This window comes from Heloderma suspectum, chromosome 6 (genome assembly GCF_057233095.1).
Source record: "Heloderma suspectum isolate Gila_16-S chromosome 6, 16-S_ref, whole genome shotgun sequence".
In the NCBI taxonomy this organism is placed as follows: domain Eukaryota; kingdom Metazoa; phylum Chordata; class Lepidosauria; order Squamata; family Helodermatidae; genus Heloderma; species Heloderma suspectum.
In genome coordinates this window covers 67,605,348-67,624,306 of record NC_139463.1, presented here as the reverse complement: position 1 = coordinate 67,624,306, position 18,959 = coordinate 67,605,348, and positions in this window count along the sequence as shown.

Sequence of the window (18,959 nt, the reverse complement as noted above, 5' to 3'; positions counted from 1 at the left end):
CACGCTTTACATGCAAAAGGTCCTGGGTTCTGTCTCCAGCATCTCCAGTTAGGACTGGGAAAAATTCTTGTCTGAAACCCTGGAGAGCCTATGTAGTCCTGGGGTGAGGAACCCCTGCCTAATTTCACAAGCCCGCTGTCAGCAAGCAATTCAGACCTCTGGGGAGACTGACCTGTTCCTCTCCCAGCAGCCTGCGGGCCAGGGTGGGAAAGGAGGGGAAGAGAGAGAAGAAGATAGCACAGAGAGAGAGAGAGAGAGAGATTTGGTCTGACACACCTTTGGCCCTGCCCACAGCTGACTTTGGCCCTCCCACTGCTGGCAGAACATCCATGAGGAAATGGAGAGGAGGTGTGTGTCCCCCCCCGCCCGCCATGCAGACAAAACTGCACTAGATGGACCAGAGGTCTGACTCTGTATAAGGCAGCTTCCAGTATCGCTTGGGAAAGGAGAGATGCTACTTGCTGTGACAAGGGCTTTCTTCACATGGAGCTTTTATCCTGCGATTGAGGTTGCTCCTTCACAGAAGTTTGCAGGCTCTTTACATGAAGCTGTAATCATTCAAGGCGTCTCCTGCACTAAATGCCCTTTGTTCCGTTTTTAAATAGATTGCAGATCATGAGCTATCAAATTACCGTGTTGTGTTCTGCTTGAGTTTCCTCTGTGAAAAGAGTAAAAACTCTTACATTATCACTGAAAGATAATGGAAGACTCAGATATGGGGAGGAGGAGGGGGAAGGGGGTAGGGGAAAAGGAAGCACATGAAAAGGGAGTCATTGTGATCCTGCATTTAAAATGGAAGCAGAAAGACCCATTTGAAATGCGGGATTTCAGGCTGGTGTAGAGATGCCCAAAGTGTGGGGGGACACCCCCACCATCCAGCCATGAACGAACACTGACCTGGTTTGCACAATCATGGTGGCTTAAATAAGCCATGATAAATTGTGGTGCATGCTGGACAGCCATTTTGAATATTCAGGCCACGACCGTGGCTTGTCATGTCATCCGAACCCTGCGGGGCTTAGTTGTGTGATGGTTAAATAACCCTCACATAACCTTCAAACAAGCCATGGGTTATGCGAGGGTTGTTTAACCCTCTCACAATCCACCCCTGTGGGTTCGGATGACATGACAACCTTGTATATTCAAAATGGCTGCCCTCACATGTTTGAGGGTACAAAGTGGCCCATTAAGAAACCCTCTCTGACACCCAAGATTTGCTGTGCCTACTCAATCACTTTTAGAGCAGGGGTGGGCAATTTGTGGCCTTCCAGATGTTGTTGGGCTGCAACTCCCATCAGGCCTTGCCAGCTTAGCCTAATGGAGAGGGATGCTGGGAGTTGCAGTCCAACCACATCTGGAGGGCCACAAAGGACTAGGGAAACTCAGCCTGAGGGTCAGATTCAGTTTTGGAGAAGCTGTCAGGAGACATATTCCAGTGGTGGGCGGAGCTGAAGGCAAAACAGGGTGGGGCCAAAAATGCCAAGATATTGTAGCTTACAGCTCTTGCTGAAGAGCTGTCGACACATGACAGCTATACTGTCATATATTACGGTGGTTCTGGGCCTTCCTCTCTGGCAGGTACCAGAAGGTAGCACTGGGAGAGGAGGTATCGGACCCGTGGCTGCTCACTTGTGGGGTGCCACAGGGTTCCATCCTCTCCCTGATGCTATTTAACATCCATGTGAAGCCGCTGGGGGCTATCATCAGGAGGTTTGGGGTGCAGTGTCATCAGTATGCGGATGACACGCAGCTCTACCTCTCGTTTAAATCTTCACCAAGGTTGGCCGTAGAATCCCTGTCCAAATGTCTGGAGACCGTGAGTGGCTGGATGGGGAGGAATAAGCTGAAGCTGAACCCTGACAAGACCAAGGTACTTTTGGTGGGAGACAAGAGGAGGTTGGAGGATGTTGACCTGGTGTTGAATGGGGTATGGTTACCCTTGAAAGACCAGGTCCACAGCTTGGGGGTCACCTTAGACTCCCAGCTGTCCATGGAGGCTCAGGTGTCAGCTGTGAGCCGGACAGCGCTGTACCAACTCCATATGATACGGCAGCTGCACCCCTACCTTCCCGGCCATCTGCTCCCATTGGTAGTACATGCCCTGGTCTCCTCTCGTTTAGACTACTGTAATGCGCTCTATGTGGGGTTACCCTTGAAGACGGTTCAGACGCTGCAGCTGGTACAGAATGCAGCGGCTCGCCTGATTAAAGGCAGCCGCCAGCGAGATCACATCACTCCGGTGCTGAAGGAACTGCACTGGCTACCAGTTGTTTTCTGGGCCAAATTCAAGGTGTTGGTTTTGACCTTTAAAACCCTGTATGGTTCCAGCCCAGCCTATCTCAAGGAGCACCTCCAGCAACACCAGATAGGCCATTCAACAAGATCAGCCTTGGATGGCCTTCTCTCTGTCCCATCAGCCAGGACAGCTAGGCTGGTGAGGACGAGGGAGAGGGCCTTCTCTGTGGTGGCCCCCACTCTGTGGAACTCCCTCCCTAGGGAAGTCCACTATGCCCCCTCTTTAATGAGCTTCCGCCATGCATTAAAAGCGTGGTTGTTCAGGCAGGCATTTGGGGTGGGCTAGGGCAATTTTAGAAATGTGATGTTTTTAATGTTGAATTTTATTGTATAAAGTGTTTTTATTTTGTACATCGCCCAGAGTGGCTGGGTGACCGGCCAGATGGGCGATTAATAAAATACATACATACATACATGGGCACCCATAGTTATGATAATGGTATAACTGCTATGTGTAGATTCATCCCTTGCTGCAAGTAACTAACCCTTAGGAGAGACATTTCAGCCTCTTAGAATTGGGGGAAATGGCATGAAAGCCAGGAAACTACCAAATGATTGGTGGCTGGAGAAATGGGGTGGTTCGGGGGAGTGGGTGAGAGCATTTGGGGAACCCCAGAGGACCACATTTGGCCCCTGGGACTGAAGTTCCTCACCCCTGATTTAAGGAGGTACATTTCTTGCATTTTTAAAATTTCCTTCATTTTGTTTATTTGCTTAGCACATTCTGAGTCTTAGCACGTTCTGTTGTCGAGTTAGCCATGTGTTAAGTAAATTTTACTCCTTTTTGAAAAATCCAAATCTGCTTGATTTTGTGGTCTGTTAGGAAAACTGTTAAAAGTCCATTGGGTTCCACAATTGGAGTTAAAAAAAAAAAAAAGTGGGTGGAGGAACTCCTATTTTTATATATGTTTAAGCTCAGGAGGACTTGCAGGAACTGGATCGCCACCCGGAGAAAACTGGGGTGAGGAGTGGGCGGAGAGACCAGGGGAGTGTCTCAGAGGTTATTAGGGACTGCCGTAGTCCCAGTGGAGGCTGGTGACTCCGGTGTCAGTGGGTTGTTGAATCCACTCCAGGTTTCAGTCAGAACTCTAACGGAGCTATCCAAGATGCAAACTCTTTTAGAGTTCTGACTGGTTCTGAATGAGCTAAGCAGGGTCAGCCCTGGTTAGGACTTGGATGGGAGACTGCCTGGGAATCAGGCTTCCTGCATGGAAGGAATGCAGATGGCCCTTCCAACCCTATGATCCTATGATTCTATGAAAACCGGAGCCTAGTCCTAGGGGGAAAGCGAAGCGACGGAAGGTCTCAAGGAAGAAGATCCCCGTCTGATATCTGGTGGTGGTAGAGGAGAAGTGCGGGTAGTTGATTCGGCATGAAGGCACATAAGCAGAGGGAACGGGAGGACTTCAGAGAGGCTTTTGCTTCTTCTGGTCCAGCATCCTTCTTTCCACAGCAGCCAGCCAGACACCCATGGGAAGCCCACCAGCGGGGCGTGAGGGCTGTTGTTCCCTAGCAGCTGGTATTCAGAGGCCCGCTGCTACCTCTGATCCTGGAGGTAGTATATACAGACCTCATGACAAGAAGCCCATCGATGGCCTTATCCTCCCTGGAAGGACAGGAAGGACAGAATTCTCCTCACTGAACTTACTCCTCTAGTAACTTTGGATCGGAATCTGCCTGGAATTTCTCTCACTGGATGAAACTGGGCGCATGCATCCCGCTCTACCCCTGGCTTCCCAACAACACAGTTTTGGAAAACATGGTGGACTGCCCTTCGGGAGCCAGAACCAATGTGACAGACGAGGAGACCTATCTATGTACTTTTAAAACAAACATTAAAAGAAGAGCAAGAGGCTCCAGAGCAGCCCCATGGGAGGGAGGGGGCGCTTAGCTCTTCCCTCCCCAAAGCCGTTTCATCCATCAAAATCACCCCCCGGAACCTGCTATTAGCTCCAACTGGTGAGACAGACACATGCACCCCCCACACACACAAACACACATACACAGGTCTAAGAGCAGCTGAAGGTGGGGCTTGGTTCCCCACCCCCGTTTGGAAGTATTGTAAGAAATATAAGGTAACAATGATATAACAACAAAAACATCTACACCCTCAAACAGTTTTACATTATTCATCACAGCTTCTCCATATTTTAGAATCATTGTCCCTGGACATACTCTTGTTGTATACATTTTAAGCTCTGTTACAGCTACAAAATAATCACTTTTCAATTACTAGCCTTACTGGTTATTACACCCTTCCAGAAATAGGACTGTGTGCTTGGTGGATGCGGGCCTGCGGACCCTGCATTAATGTATGTCATGAAGGGGAACCGTGTTTCAAAGAACGAGTCCTTCCGGATTATCCCTCTGATCAAATGGTTATGTGGTGTTAGTTTTCCGGCACTAGCCACCTCCTGGATTTTCAGAAACCATCAATTCACTGTGTATTCTGTTTTTGTTTTCCAGGATCATGCTGTAACCATTCTTGCTGCTGCTAGTAGTAGTAAAATTAGGCCTTAATGTAACAGCTGCTTTTGTGTGTCATTAAAAATAGAGAGAAGAGCTAAACAACCCCTGCCCCAGTTAAAGTTTTACAAACACACAGAGATCTATTCACTGATCTCTTGTGTCAGTAAGTTGATACATTCCCATGCTGGCTAGGAATGAATGGAGGTGCAGTCCAACATGTCTGGAGGGGAGCTGCTTGGGTAAGGCTGGTTACACAGAGTGACTGTGAAAACTAGCTAGTGCCTAGCGTGATCCATATACACCATCGTTGAACCAGGGTGTGTGTCAGCACCCGGCAGGGCCCACCTCTGATGCCTGCCCTGAGTTCCTGTTTGAAAAACAAGTTTCTAGCTTGGCACTCCAAGCAGTACTGCATGACTGGGTGCATCTGTGCACCAGCCTAAAATCCTGCATTTAAAACGGGGCAAATGCAGGATCACAACTGACTCCCTTTACATGCGCTTCCTCCCCCCTCCTTCTCCCCGTATCTGAGTCTTCCATTCTCTTTCATTGATCTCGTTCCTCTTCTTGCCGCTTTTACTCTTTTCATGGAGGAAACTCAAGCGGAACACAGCGGGGTAATTTGATAGCTCATTATCTGCGATCTATTTAAAAACGGAACAAAGGGCATTTAGTGCAGGAGACGCCTTGAACAATCACAGCATCATGTAAAGAGCCCGCAAACTTCCGTAAATGAGCAATCTCAATTGCAGGATAAAACCCCGGTGTGAAGGAGCCCTGGGTCTAGCCATCATTATGATTTCCCACAAAGCCCTAACGCAGCCTTGCCCTGGGGCATTGTGGGAAATCTACATGGCCGCTAGATGAAGCACTGCTCAGAGTGTTACTGCCCACTGGTGCTGCAGGGCAATTGACAAAATAGGAGGCCCTCCAGAGGGCAGTTTGTCCAGGGAGGGGTCCCCAAACCTGGAGCCAGCCCTGCATTAAATGTTCCCCAGAATCTTCGGCAGCACACAGGATGCCCCTAAAAGTAGGGGGGATAGTTCATCTGGGTTGCAGGCCTTTCAAAGACAAAACCAGAAACTGTTTTTTAATTTTTTGTTTGTAAAAAAAAATAAAAATAAGGGGCGCAGAGAACATTTAGGAGAGGCACACCCTCTTAGCCCACCCCTGGCTACAGGCCTGGCAGCACAAAGGATTCTGTAGCTGATGTTTGGGAGCAGCTCCATAACAGGCACTGATGCGGGAAAGGCTCCTCAAAGGGAGAAGATAAGAAATTAGCTGGAAACAACATTGCACCATCACCCAGGGGCCTGTCATTTCAGAACTCCTCCCATCCCAGCACTTGTCCCACCTTTGTTTATCTGATTTGGGGGCAGGGGGGGGGGATTATCTCACTTAGCTGTATTTACAAGCCTGATCAATCTAGTTGCCTCTCCCTTCCCAAGGGAAACCTTACAAGAAAATGGCCAGAAACTAGTCACGTGTAAGTACTTTTACATCCTAAAATGTCAATGGGAGAATTTTGACCATGTGTTTGGCTGAAACTTAACTTTGGCTAATTTTTTATTTTATTTTACAGTACAATCCTATACCTCTCTACCCAGAAGTAAGCCCCGCTGAGTTCACTGTGACCTAGTCCCAGGTAATTGTGTATAGGATCACAGACGTATTTGCTGGCTTTATTTCTGGACTGTGGCCTACCAGTCATTTTATAGCCCTCTTGCTTACACATTTAGAAAACCAATGTGAGTTTCTACTTAAGGCTTACAAACCAAAAGGAACTGTTGGGGTAGGATTTTCATGGAGTGAGCATTTGGGCTCCTTAAGAATTTTACCTTCATGTGCTTTTAATTATATGCTCGTGTGCTTTTAAATCACATCCCTGTGACATTAACAGATGGACAGCAAAAGTGGACTGGGAAAGCCCTAAGAGCTGCAAAGAGACTTATATTCTGAACCTGGAAGGATAAACACACACCACCTATTATTCAATGGACTGAAGATCTTACAGCTCTTGCTGCATTTCATCGTGTATGTTACAGTCATCAGTTTCATTCAGATGCTCATTTAGATATATGGTTGGCTTATAGTAACATATATATTTGAAACAGAAGTGTCAGATCCTTTACTACTATTATTATTATTATTATATTATTATTATTATCCAATGTGTAGTGAAAAATTATCTTCACTAATGTGTTGTTATGTTCCTGCTATTGTTTGTATCAGTGTTGTTTGTAGTCTCCCCCCAGCCACCCCTTTCTGTTATATTTTGTTATAATTGCAATTTTTTAAACCTTCATTATTAAAACAAACATTCCGCCATATCTTTTAGCCCTCTGGATTACAAATGGGAAATCTTATACATTCTAAAACAGTGGTGGACAACTGGAGTCAAATCCAGCTTGCTGATTGCTACTAGATGGCTCATTAGCTAAGGAAGTAAGCTTTCAGGTTAGACAGAATTCTTCAGCAGGCATGAAAATTTGATTTCCATTTTAGGTGTTCAGTCACCACCCACTGGAAGTGCAAATGCTTTGCCTTAGTGCAGGCACAATCCTATGCACGTTTAGATAGAAAAAAGTCCTACAACTGTTATAGGACTTCTTCTTTTTTACTGTCTAAACATGCATAGGATTGTACCGTTTGCTTTCTCTACAGAGCTGTGAATCGGCTATCATTTCTTGACAAACACCTCTTGTGCTACGTGGGATGCCTGCATACTACCACATTGGTGGAACTCTTTCACTAATATAAACCATTGTCTTGTTATCTCTTGTTCTGCAGGCAGTAAGCACTGTCTATGCAAACCTCATCACCAGGGCAAACAAACCATACTGCCTGGTAAATGCACCCCACCCTTCCTTTCTGAAGAAAAACTGCCAACTGGTAGAATCTGACTCTTTTATATGTTTCAATAATACAAATGAAATTTAAGACTCCTGCAGGGTTGTAAAGCTGTAGAAATATTTGCCTTTCATACTCTCCCAAGCCTAATAAATGTCTCGGTGTGCTTTCCTTTTTTATTCTGTAGCATTTGTATCTTATTTAAAAACACTGCAGTTTAAGCTGGGCTTGAGCCACAGAGCCTGTTCTCAGTGTCAGAGTCCAGCCCTGGAGCATGAGAAGCCGTAAAGAGTGTTTCTGAGCATGCACAGAGTGCCATTTGTCAATGAGGAACCATAGCCCTTTCCCATGCCTCAAGGAGAAGAGGTCAAGGTTTCCAGTTCAGGGAGTCTGTCATCCCAAGCAGGACTGAGCCCCAAATAACTCCTAGTGTGAGAAATCAGCTCCCTTCTTAACGAGGTGTTGTAGGGCTGCAATTACCCACGCACCTGCAAGTAAGCCTCATTGGAAGTGGAACTTACTTCTGAGCAGACATGCATAAGATTGCACTGTTAACTATGAGTACTACCCAACATTGTGCTACTGCTAATGCAGATGCTAGCGTAAACTACCAAGGGTCCTTTACATGGCATCATCAACCTCCAGCATCTCTCCCATGCTTTCCGTCAATTTCCACGGCCTTATTTGAAACGGATAATGAGGTAATAAAAAGAAGCGATTTGAATTTGTCCGTGTAAAAGAGGAAGGGGTGTTATATCCACAGCACCATCTAGTGGCTGTATAATGAAATGTATAGAACTTGGCAGATAAAGCCAATCCTCCTGGGGAAAAAACAGGAAGTGTGTGTGTGAAGGAGCCCATCTTAATCCTGCAAAGAATCTGGAAAAAGAAGCCCCAGTAAAGTTGCAGGATAAAAAAACCTGATGTTGAGAAGCCCAAAACCTTAGGAGAGGCATAACCTTTTCGATCAGGGGAAAAATTGCTTAAAAGCCAGGAAAACACCAAAAAATGGGTGATTGAGGGAAAGGGGACGGAGCCGAGGGAAAGGAGGCACAGCCCTCTGGGGACTCCTGGAGGGCCAGGTTCGGCCCCCAGGCCTGAGTTTCTTCACCCCTGCTCTAACGCAACGCCAATAGTGTTTGCTGGCAAGATGAGTCCCAGGGACACCTGTTGCACCAGAAAGCACTACTGGGATTGCGCTAGACATGGTTTACATCACCACAACTTCACTCATATTAGCAGTAGTGCCACCTGGGATACTGTCCTTTATAAATGCCACCTTGGATACTGCCCTGTATAAATGCGCGTCCGAGTCAATTCGCTGCCCTGAGCATGTTTACTTCTTGCCAGTCTGTCAGATTAAAATGTTGCTGGTGTGATGGGACATTGTTATGATTAAATAACATGTATTTATGAACAAATCAAATGTAAACTGCAAATGAACTATATTGGATTGGATCCAGACCAACAGCACATCCCTATACATGTCTCCTCAGAAGTCAATTCCACTGTGTTCAATGGAGCTTACTCCCAGGTAACTGGGTACAGAAGTACAACCTCACAGCACAAGCTTATGTATGTCTACTCAAAAGTAAGACCCAAAGTAAGCCCCATTGAGTTCATTGAGTCTTACTCCCAGGTAACTGAGTACAGGATTGCAGCCTTGGCTAGTTGCACTTACGCTGCAATCCTATACGTGTCTACTCAATAGGAAGTCCCATTGAGTTCAGTTGGGCTTACTCCCAGGTAAGTGGGTATGATTGCAGCCATAGTTCCCATTGACTAGCTTTTCACAACATTTTCAATGGGTCCTAAATGCAACTAACTCTTGATTCAGCCCACTGTGCGCTGTGGTTGGGGTGGGGTAAGGAGGGAACGAGAAAGCAGGCTTGGGGGTAGGAAAGGGTAGATGTGGAGGATGGGAAGATCTTGGGGCAGGGGTGTTGCAATTTGCAAGCAAACATGGGGGCAATCTGGTTATTCCAGTCATTCATATTTCCAGGACTAAGGTACAGTCTTCATTCTTGTAGGGTGCTGAAATATTGTGAGTCTATTCAAGCATCTAGATCAGTGGATGTGGCTCTCCAGATATTGCTGCTGCTGTTTCCATCAGCCCTAGCCAGCAGAGCCAATGGTGAGGGATGGTGGGCATTGCAGTCCAACAATATCTGGAGACAGGGCCAGTGTCAAGGCTAGGCATGGTCAGGCATCTGCCAAGGGCCACACCCCAGCAGGGACCCCCGATAAGAGCCCCCTGGAGTTGTTCCTCCTCTTCGCCATTGCAACCTGCTTGTTCGCCTGCCTCTTGCTCTGGCCCAGACATCAGTGGTGGCAAGAAGGAAGAGTAGGAGATGCCACGGCTTATCTGCTCACTGGCTCTATGCCTGTCAAGCAAGCAAGTGGGAGCCCTGATGAGGAAGGAGATGAGCGGCAAGAGCAGCTGGTGACAAAGGAGGCGAGAAGGCAGACTCACTGAGGGAGGAGGCTCCAAAACCTGTAACTGCCACTGCTTGGGGGTCCCACATTCTCTATCCCTGATCCATCCCCTAACACAGCCTTCCCCGACCTGGTGCCTTCCAGATGCGTTGGACAACTCCCATCATCCACAGCCAGCATGATGTTACAGTCCAAGGACATCTGGAGGGCCTGGTCTAGATATTGTGCAGAACTGGTTCCTCAGAACTGCCTTAAACCTTTGGCTGCTGGCTGTGCGGGCATCTCTTCTCTGGGCAGAAGATATGAGGAACTTCTCTCGCTCAGCCTACCCCAACTTGGCCATGCAGGCTGGGGATGGTGGGATTTGTTGTCCAACATATCTGGAGGGTGCCAGGTTGGGGAAGGCTCTTCATGTACGTTGCAAGACATTTCATTCCATACTGAAAATTCTGAATATAGATCAGTCTAAGCTACGTTATAAGAACAGAAGCTGAAAGGAAATGACTTTTTTAATGTGTGTGTGTGTGTGTGTGTGTGTATATATATATATATATATATATACACACACACACACACATTTAAAAAGTCATATATTCAGTATATATATATATATATATATATGAATGAAAACTTGGTAAACAAATTACTTTGAATGTACCTGAATTACTGCATTAAATTGTGCTGTAGCTAGGTCTACATTTCATTCTAAGCTGCAGGATATTGAAAGATTTAGGAGTCGGGTCAAGAGAGCACAGACAGGCAATCTCTTCTACCCACCCTGGGATACAGACAGGCAGAGACCCTTGCCCAAATAAAAACCATTTGGACCTTGTCGCTACTCTGCAAAGAGGAGGCTTAAGGTGCAATCTTATGCATGTTTAGGCAGAAAAAAGGCTTACAATTCCCAGCATGCTAGCTGGGACATGCTGGGAGTCATAGGCCTTTTTCTGTCTAAGCATGCATAGCATTGTGCCTTTAATCTGTGTCTGAAAAATGTATGGTTTCTGGTCTGGCCCAACCATTAGGTAGACTGAGAAAGCCGCCTTGCGCAGTGGATGCTGGGAGGTGGGGAGCAGCAGTGAGGTGGTGAAGGATACGTGTGTGTGTGTGTTATCAGTGTCACATGATCTGCCATGCACCCTCAGCTTGCCTGCTGCCATTAGGTATAGCAGATGACTCTGTCCCATCACCAGTATTGACGCAAGGTTCAACTCCCAGTCCAGCTGGCTTTTGTACATGAAACTGAGGGGTGGGTGCCTTGTCCTTCTCCTCAGGCAGCAAAATGTCTTGCGGTGGCCTTGACGATTTTGCGCCTGTGTGAAGGTCACGCTTATGAATGGATGAAGCTGCCTTGTACCAAGAGCCAGTATGGTGCAGTGGTTAGAGCAGGGCTGGGGAACATGCAGCCCTCCAGGGCTGAATCTACACATAGCAGTTATACCGTTACCATAACTATTGGTACACACATGACACCAATGGGCACCAATAGTTATGAAAACGGTATGATAACGGTATAACTGCTATGTGTAGATTCAGCCCAGATGTTGCTGGACTGCAACTCCCATCAGGCCTAGCCAGCATAGCTAATGGTGAGGGATGATGGGATTTGCAGCCCAGCAACCTGTGGAGGGCCACATGTTCCCCATTGAATATCAGATGAGGATTAGGGAGACACAGGTTCAAATCCCCACTCAGCCACGAAATTCACCTACCTCACAGGGGAGGGGGAGAACCATGTCTGCTAACCAGAGTTCCTTCGAGGAAGAGCAGGATAAAAATGCAACAAAGAAGAAAGAGGTTGAACCATTGATCTACATAGCTCATCTCGCTCAGGACTGCCAGGTTCTTCTATGACCACCAGGAGCAATCTGGGGCGGTTCCCAGCCCTGCAGCCTTCCCCAAACTGAAGCCCTCCAGACGTATCAGACTGCAACACCCGCTGGGAAATATGGGCATTGCAGTACGACACATCTGGAGGGCCCCAGGTTGTGGGAAGGCTGTTCTAATCAGAGATGCTGTGGAAGGAACCCCGGACTTCTTGCATGCCCGGTATTATGCACTGCTGAGCTGTGTCTCTGCCCCTAATATTTGCGTATGCGCTTGTGGAACCCTTTTCTTCAGGGTCTCTAAAGAGACTCACAGCAAAGTCCTTGTACAGGGACAATGAACAGATATCATTTCAATTTCTTAATTAAAAACAATAACGATGCACATCTAATAATTTTACATGCATAGCAATTCACTTCTCACCAAAACAATAAAACAGAGCACAGCCCTCTCAAAGTTCTGTCGTTCAGCTTGAGCCCACAACCCAAATCTAAATAAAACTTGATTTTAAACCCTGAAGCTTGATTTTTTGGCTGGCTGAAGAAAGAAAACAGCCTCTACTCAGTGCACTCCAGCTCCGCAGCAATCTTCTCAAAATGCACCAGGATCCTGCAGTACAGTAACAACTTGTTAAACAGCCCTGTCTCAAGGGTTCAGGGTCTTACAGAGAGGAGGAAGCATGCTTCTGCCACATTGCATTTTGGTAACTGCCTAAGATGGTGGCCACTCCCTATATCACTCCTTTACTGAGCAGGAATATTTTCTCAGAATTCTTAAAGAAAAATATACCAGTGAGTTACACTTGTGTATGTTCTTCCTTGCCCTATACCAGGGGTGGGCAATGTCAGGTCTGGGGGCCAGATCTGGCCCTCCTGGGGTCGCAGCCTGGCCCTCTTCCCCAGATAGCCACACCCCCTTCCCCAGGGCCCACCCCCTTTCCTCCAGCCGCTGATCGTTTGGTAGTTTCCTGGCATTTGTGCAGTTCTTTCCCCATCCCCAAAGGCTGAAATGCCTCTCTTAAGGCTTAAGTTATTGGCAGCCAGAGCTTTAAGCGAACATGTGTTTTGTATTTGGGGCCATTTCGCCTTTAGCCCTGCCCCCTTTACCTTCAGCCCCCAATATGGCTCCCAAGAGCTTCTCTGAAACTGAATTTGGCCCCTGCGCTAAAAGGCCACCCCTGGCCTATACAAGAACCCAAAAGGTACAGAGGATTCTAGCCTGGCAACAAAACCAGCTCTCCGGCCCACCCATTCGGGATTGTTTTACCCCAAACAGGGTGTTCCTCAGGGATGTTCACCTAGTGGTGGCAATGGTGTGTGCTATCCTTTAGGCGCCGTGTAAAAATGATTTAATTCTCCCAGGCATTTTCACCTCTAATAGTAAAATCCTGTTAATATCTACTCAGAAGTAAGTCCTGTTAAGGATATAAGAACATAAGAGCCCTGCTGGATCACACCAAGGGCCCATCCAGTCCAGCATTCTGCTCACACAGTGGCCAACCAGTTGTTGACCAGGAACCCACAAGCAGGGCATGAGCGCAACCACACCATCCTGCCCATGTTCCTCAGTGACTGGTGTACATAGGCTCACTGCCTTGGATACTGGAGGTAGCATATAGCCATCAGGACTAGTAGCCATTGATAGCCTTCTCCAGGAATTTGTCTAACCCCCTTTTAATAGGGATGTCAGAGAATTCCGCCCAAATTTTAAATGTGATCGAATTCTGACAAATCCGGTCCACGGAATCCTCCTCAGAACAGTGCGGTCCGGTCGACCTGGTCCGGACCGGAGCTCACGCAGACCCTTTTTTTTTTGTCTGCCAAATGGCAGATTTTACAAAAATAATTACAAAAAGAAATCCATAAATCGCAAATGGAGGAAGAAGAATGCGAACGGCTTTATCCTTTTTACGAGGCATTTTCCCTGTGACCCGAGGCTTTCTTTCGCTGGGGCTGAGTCTTGAAGTCCATGGAAATCCTCCATCTTTTCTCCTTATTGTCTGTGGAGGTGAGGTGAGGTGAGGTCCAGTGAGGTCACGTGAGGTGAGGTCAGGACAGGTCCGGTGAGGTCAAGTGAGGTCAGGACAGGACAGGTCCGGTGAGGTCAGGTCCAGTCCAGTGAGGTCAGAACAGGTGAGTGAGGTGAGGTCAGGACAGGTCTGGTGAGGTCAGGTCAGGACAGGTCTGGTGAGGTCAGGTGAGGTGAGGTCGGGACAGGTCCAGTGCGGTCAGGTGACCAGAAGTTAAGTGGGGAATCCCCGCAAAGGGCTTTACACTTTTTACGAAAATAAATAGGCTTACGGAGACCGACAGCGGGTGCGTGAAAAGGATTTTTCGGCAGTACTTATGGAATTATTTACATAAGTTCGGGGAGCCAGAAAAAAAACGGGGGAATCTGGGGAATGTGGACGGTGGAATGGGGCAGCCCTTGGCTCTGCGGAATCCTTGCGGAGTGGAGTCGCTCCACAAGGATTCCAGGGGGAGGAACGGATCGCCTCCCCCCCTGTGGATTCCCCACCGGAATGGATGGTGGGGAATCCGTACATCCCTACCTTTTAATGCCATCTAAAGTGGTGGCCATCACTACATCTTGTGGAATCGAATTCCATAGTTTCATAACTATGCACTGTGTGAAGAAGTCTTTCCTTTTATCTGTCCTGAATCTCCACCAATCAGCTTCATGAGATGACCCCAGGTTTTAGTATTTTGAGAGAGGGAGAAAAATGTCTCCCTATCTACATTCTCCACACCATACATAATTTTGTACACCTCTATCATATCGCCCTTTACTTGCCTTTTCTCCAAGCTAAACATTCCCAGCTGTTGGTAACCTTCCATCATAGGGGAGTTGCTCCAGCCCCCTGATCATTTTAATTGCCCTGTTCTGCGCTTTTTCCAGTTCTACAATATATATATTTTTAGGTGTAGTGACCTGAACTGTAGGCACTATTCCATGTGTAGTCACACCATAGATTTGTAGAATGGCAGTATGACATTGGCAGTTTTATTCTCAATTCCTTTTCTAATTATGCCTAACATGGAGTTTGCCTTTTTTTACAGTGGCTGCACAATGGGTTGACATTTTCATCGAGCTCTCCACCACAACCCCAAGATCTCTTTCTTGGTCAGTCACCACTAGCTCAGATCCCATCAGGCTATACTTGAAGTTGGGATTTTTTGCCCAAACGTGCATCACTTTACTCTTGCTTACATTGAACCACATTTGCCATTTTGATACTCATTCTCCCTGTTTAGAGAGATCCTTTTGGAGCTCCTCACAATCCCTTTTTGTTTTAATCACCCTAAATAATTTGGTGCCATTGGCAAACTTGGCCACTTCACTGCTCACTCCTAGTTCCAGATCATTTACAAACAAGTTGAAAAGTATTGGTTGCAATACAAATCCCTATGGAACCCCAGTATTTACATCCCACCGTTGGGAGAATTTACCATTTATTCCAACTCTCTGCTTTCTGTTCTTTAACCAGTTACTGATCCATAAGAGGACCTGTCCTCTTATTGCATGACTGCTACGTTTCCTCAGGAGTCTTTGTTGAGAGACTTTGTCAAAAGCCTTTTGGAAGTCCAAGTCAACAATGTCTACCGGATCACCCCTATCTACATGTTTATTGACACACTCAAAGAACTCTAAAAAGTTAATGAGACAGGACTTACCTTTGCGGAAGCCATGCTGATTCTTTTTCAGCAGGGTTTATCTATCTATATGCTTGCTAATTTTATCTTTATTAAAAGATTATTCCTTTATTAAAAGTACTAAAGATAAAACTATTGAGTACAATGGGGCTTACTCCCAGGTAGGTGAGTATAGGATTGCACTGTAAGTGTTTGTATTTTAAGTATTCCTGTTGGTCATTCCTGTTTGTTTGTTTGTTTGTTTGTTTGTTAAGTATTCTTGTTCATAGAATGATAGAGCTGGAGGGATCTCTGAGATCATCTAGTCCAATTCCCTGCTCAATGAAGGCTCTGCATTGTTGGTGACTCTCGTGCCAGCATGATGGCTTTTAGTCTTTTTTGTTCTTAAGATGCAGTCCTATGCATGTTTAGGCAGAAAAAAAATCCTACAGCAACTAGCATTTCCCAGACATCCATGTCTAAACATGCATGCGATTAACTGCCCTAAGTGTCTTAGGCTGCAGCCCGACTAATAGGCAGAGGGGGGCGGCTGTCTTAGGTAGCTGATGTTGGGTGTCATGAAAGGGCAGCTAATTGTTAGTTTTTAAATATGTTGTTATAGTAATATTATTCCCAGGGAGAATTGCTCATGCCTCAAGCGGCAAAATAAATGTGGGTACTATGTAGCTTGGCGGGGTGGAGGTGTCATTTGCTGTTCTGCCTCAAGCAGCAACATTTCGTTGGGCTGGCTTTGGTTTACCTTGAAGTAAACCCCATTGAACTCAATGGGATTCAGGCATGTTTAGGGTTGCACTGTCAGGGCTGGCCCTACCATTAGGCAGAGTGAGGCAGGCACCTCAGGCAGCAGAAACTAGGAGGCGGCAACAGTGTTCTAGAGGAGAGAGCTATGGACCACGTGGCCTGCCCTGCCACCCCTAAGCTAGTCTGTGACCTTCCGTTGTGGTGGAGGATGCTCTCCCATTGTCAGTGTGGAAGAAAGATTAAACTGCTGGTCCGGTTGGTTTTTGTACGTGGCATAGGAGGGGGCGCCATGTTGTCCGCCTCAGGCAGCAAAATATCTTGAGCTGGCCCTGTGCACGGTTATTGTGCATTTGATTTGTGTTACTATTTTAAGACACAATCCCATGCATGTTTAGACAGGAAAAAAATGTCCTACGACTCCCAGCATTCCATGGCCAGCATGGCTGGCCGTGGAATGCTGGGAGTTGTAGGACTTTTTTCTCTTTAAACATGCATAAGATTGCACCCTTTATTACTGTAAACTGCTCTGAGATCTCAAGATGAAAGGTAGTATTGTTTTTAAAATCCTTTTCACTCCCCCCTCCTTTTTTTTTTAAGAGAGCAGGAGTTTAAAATGTGGGGACACTGGAAATAAGCACCTTTAAAAAAAAAAAGAGCAAAAAGGGAAATCTGATAAGAGAGGAAAAGAGGGAAGTACTGACTACATCAATTAGATATTTTTGCTTCCGGAATCTTCCGTTTCTCAAGTGTCCCTGATCAGAATCTAATATCTTAAACTGCCTCCCCTAATCTCTGTAATGGCCCTGATGGTTTTCACCATGTGCTTGCTCCTCTCTTGGCCCCCAACTAGTTCTTAACATCTGCAGCAGACAGTTGTGGCTGTCAGCAAGGTAACAGGGAAACACCTTCAGGTATCTCAAGCTATGGCATCCTATCTAGGTAGGAACGACTGTTGCTGGGTTCTTGAAAAAACATCTTTATTGAAGTTCTCAGCAGAAAGCTAATGATGAAACTAAAGAGGAGGCAACAAAACAATAAATGCAAACTAAACTCTATCAGCTCAGTAATCAGTCCGCATCATTCGGCAGAACTGATTCACAAAATATTCCGCTCAATAGAGACCACAGAAGGTGATTTGCCAGAAATGAAGAGAACGAAAAGTGGAAATATGATGTGTACTTTCCATCAAATGGCTTAATAAGAATCTCTCCTTTACCCAGTAAACCATTCAGTGCAAGGAAATGCATTTACAGTGGAGGAGGAACCTCTGCTTTCCCAGACGGGGAATTGGAATATTTCCTTAGAACAATATTTTTTTATTTTTTTATTACATTTATATCACATCCTTTCTTCCATCGTGGAACTCAAGGCGGCTGCATGTAGTTCCCAGGTGGTTTCCCCTTTAAGCACTAACCAGACCCAGACCTGCTTAGCTTCAGCAAGGTTGCTGCCTCATGTGCCTTCAGATCATGCCTAGGACCTCATTTGAAGACAATATCCCATGGCACAGTCTGAAGGCACATAAGGCAGTGACCTTTCTGAAGCTAAGCAGGTTTAGGTCTGGTCAGTGCTTGGAAGGGAAATCACCTGGGAACCATATACAGCCACCTTGAGTTCCACGATGGAAGAAAGGTGGGATATAAATGTAATTAATAATAATTTGTTGTTGTTGTTGTTCAGTCGTTCAGTCGTGTCCGACTCTTCGTGACCCCATGGACCATAGCACGCCAGGCCTTCCTGTCCTGAATTAATAATAATAAATGAATAATATTTCCGTGTTGTCTTCAGATGAGTTTATTTTCTGAATAGATATGTCCTTAGCTCCATGCATTCAGTTACAGTTTCTTCCAAGACATTCTGCTATGGTCAAAGTAACTATATTTAAAAACAAAATTCAAAGGGACATGGCAGCATGAAATTGCTGATCTAGAATGTATCAATAAATTAGGGCGCAATCCTATGCATGTTTAGACAGAGAAAAGGCCTACAACTGGGGAATGCTGGGAGTTGTAGGCCTTTTCTGTCTAAACATGCATAGGATTGCGCCCTTAGACGATTAAATTTGGTCTTCATCAGAACGGTGCTTTGCTCTGTAATTATAGGCGTTAAATTAGCATTGCATAGCTAGAAAGGTAGTCTTATCACTGAGGGCTGCTGTTGTGAATGGGCCACTCTAGTCATATCTTGTATAACTTCGGGCTACACATAAGAAACGTGACAGACCTCCCTTGTTGTGTTTTGGCCCAACTGTTTAAAACAGCATTCTGTCTCTCTCTCTGTGGAAGAGGGTGGAGGGACTTGTAGTCCAACACAGTTGGAGAGACTCAGTTCGATTGGGAAGACCCAAGTTCAAATCCTCACTCGACCATGAAGCTCCCTGGATGACTTTGGGGAGTCACTCACTCTCATCCCAACCTTCCTCGCAGTGTTGTTGTGAGGGTAACATTAAGGGTGGGGAGGACAACAAGCTCCTTGGAGAAGAGGTGGGATATTGATTGATTGATTGCATTTATATCCCGCCTTTTTTCCTCCAAGTAACCCAAAGCAGCATATATAATCCTCCTCCTCTCCATTTTATCCTCACAACAACCACGCTGTGAGGTAAGTTGGGCTGAGAGTCTGTGATGGGCCCAAAGTCACCCAGTGAGCTCCGTGGCCGAGCAAGTGGGGACTAGAACCGGGGTCTCC